Raw genomic sequence first — 2,910 nt, forward strand, 5'->3', positions numbered from 1 at the left:
CATCTCCCTACACATGATTTTCCAAATTACTGCCTTTTGTGGGTGTGATGACAGCTAGGAAGTGAGGGGATGGCTACTTAGACATGGGGAAAAGCACCTGGGGGAATAAATTTGTTTGAGTGGTTCTCTCTTCCTTCCCACTCCCACCCCTTAGTGCCCCTGCTGAGCTTCCTTCTTCCTTCTCCACCCCCAGGAGCTGCCTATCATATTCTCAGTAAGCTGTCAATGTGATCCCCATGTGAGCTATGAAAATGTTACATTGGGTGATGTTGTAGAGAAGAGAGAACACACAACTGGGAGCCAGGAGACCTGTGTTCTAGTTCCATCTTTGCCTCTGTCTAGCTGTGTGACCTTGGGCAACTCATGTCACCTCTGTGAGCCTTAGTTACCTTATATTTAAAATGAGTGGGTTGGGCCAGATGATTTCTCTGAGGTATGCTCCAGATTTAAATCCTGTGATTCTGTGATAACAACTTAAAGAGTTACCCTTCCCACATATATTTGCTTTGTAATTTTCTGGGGTGTCTGAAAGCCTTTGAGATCTAATGCAGTGTTTCTGAAATTATGGCATTTCAGGCATCATGACAAGCAATTGAGGGAAATATATTGGGGTCAGGACTCTTCCAAGTACCCATGAAATCACACAAAAGACTTGGGTACCTATTCTGCCTGATGACAAGGCTGATTGTTCTTGAAATATAAATATTAATGCACTTCACTAAAATAAAAAAAGAAATATAAATCTTGTATCCCCTTTGTTCTCACTTCTCTTTTTACTAAAAAGGAAGATACTCTCTGAAAATCTCCATCATATCAGTCAATCCATCCAGCTAACAAGCATGTGTTAATCATCTACTATGTGCCAAACACTGTGCAAAGCACAGGACATAGAAAAAGATAAAAGTGACTGGATATGTGAAGGGAGAGAAAGTGAGTAGTCAAGTATAATGCTTCAATTGAGAAGTAAATGACTAGAAGATGTACATACACTAAAAAGCTATAGGAAGATAGAGAAGAAGACTACTGGGGAAACATAATGAATTCCACTTAGTACATGTTGACCTTGAGATACCTACAGCTAACTGGTCTAAAATGATCAATAGGAAGTTTGGGAGATGAAACTATAGTTTAGGAGAAAGATTAGGGCTAAATGTGTAGGTCTGGGAGTCATCTGCATGGAGGCTATAACTAAACACATGGCAGCTGAGGAATTCATCAAGCGAAAGCATATATAGAAAGAATTGCACTAGAATAGTCTTGGGGAACACCCACAGGCAGCAGGCATGATAGGGATGATGATCCAGGAAGGAAGAGTAAGAAGCAGTTGACAGTTTAGAGAAGAATTAAGAGAGACAGTTGTCATAACAACTCAGAGAAAGAGAAAGTATCCATAGAGAGAGAGAGTGGCTGACAGTATCAATGGTTGCATAGAGCTCAAGGAGGATGAGGACTGAGTTGAGAGCATCACATTTGACAATCAAGAGATCATTAACAAGTTTGAAGAGAGAAGTTTCAACTGAATGAGTCAAAGGGGAAGGGAAGAGGAAAGTCAGAACCTTAGAATTTAAAGGATGGTGATGTCTTCCATTGAAAAACATAAATTGAGAACAGGGCAGAGAGAAACAATGTAATCCCATTTCATTCTTTCCTGCTTATCCTCTGCTACTCACACTTTGCCACCAAAAAAAAAAAACAACAATTGGGGGTGAGGAAGGGAGATGAAGTGGGTAGGGGCTTACTTACTAGCCACTGCCAAGAGCCAAAGATAGTGGGGAGACAGGATGAGGCAGAGGCAGTGTGTATGGTGTGTGTGTGTGTGTGTGTGTGTGTGTGTGTGTGTGAATTTTTCTATACAGTTGTTCTGGGTGCTTGGGGTCATGTTTATTTATAACTACCTTGAGTGGCTAATGATATGGTACATTAAGGCTAATTCTAGGAGTAGAGGAGTGTTGAAGGGGATGGTGAAGCTATGTTGCAAACAAGTCCATAATTGGCTGTAAGATTAGGGTAGAATGCAAATCATACTCAATTTCTTTTTTAATTAATTAATTAATTAATTGATTAATTTTTCATTTTCAACATTCATTCCCACAAGATTTTGAGTTCCAAATTTTCTCCCCATCTTGCCCCTTCCCCCACTCCAAGATGGCATGCATTCTGAATATCCCTTCCCCTAATCTGCCCTCCTTTCTATCTCTCCCCACCCCTTCTCTTATCCCTTTCCCTTTCTATTTTCCTGTAGGGCAGGATAGATTTCTATACCCCATTGCCTGTATATCTTATTTCCCAGTTGCATGTAAAAACAATTTTTAACATTTTTTTTAAAACTTTGGGTTCCAAATTCTCTCCCTTCCTCCCTCCCCACCCATCCTCATTGAGAAGGCAAGCAACTTGGTACAGGTTATACATGTGTAGTCATGTAAAACACTTCCATAGTAGTCATGTTGTGAAAAATTAACTATATTTCCCTTCATCCTCTCCCACCCCCATTTATTCTACTCTCTCCTTTAACCCTGTCCCTCCTCAGAAGTGTTTGCTTCTGATTACCCCCTCTCCCAAACTGCCCTCCCTTCTATCATCCCTCCTCTCTTATTCCCTTCCCCCTATTATCCTATAGGGTAAGATAGATTGTGTATGTTATTCCCTCCTTAAGCCAAATCTTATGAGAATAAGGCTCACTCATTCCCTCTCACCTCCCCTCAACTTACCCTCCACTGTAAAATCTTTTTCTTGTCTGTTTTATATGAGATAATTTACCCCATTCTACCTCTCCCCTTCTCTTCCCAGTATAATCCTCTCTCACCCCTTAATTTTATTTTTTTAGATATCACCCCTTCATCTTCAACTCACTCTATGCCCTTTATCTATCTATCTATCTATCTATCTATCTATCTATCTATCTATCTATCT

The sequence above is a fragment of the Vombatus ursinus genome, unplaced genomic scaffold (genome assembly GCF_900497805.2).
Source record: "Vombatus ursinus unplaced genomic scaffold, bare-nosed wombat genome assembly UNPS02014791.1, whole genome shotgun sequence".
Taxonomy (NCBI): Eukaryota; Metazoa; Chordata; class Mammalia; order Diprotodontia; family Vombatidae; genus Vombatus; species Vombatus ursinus.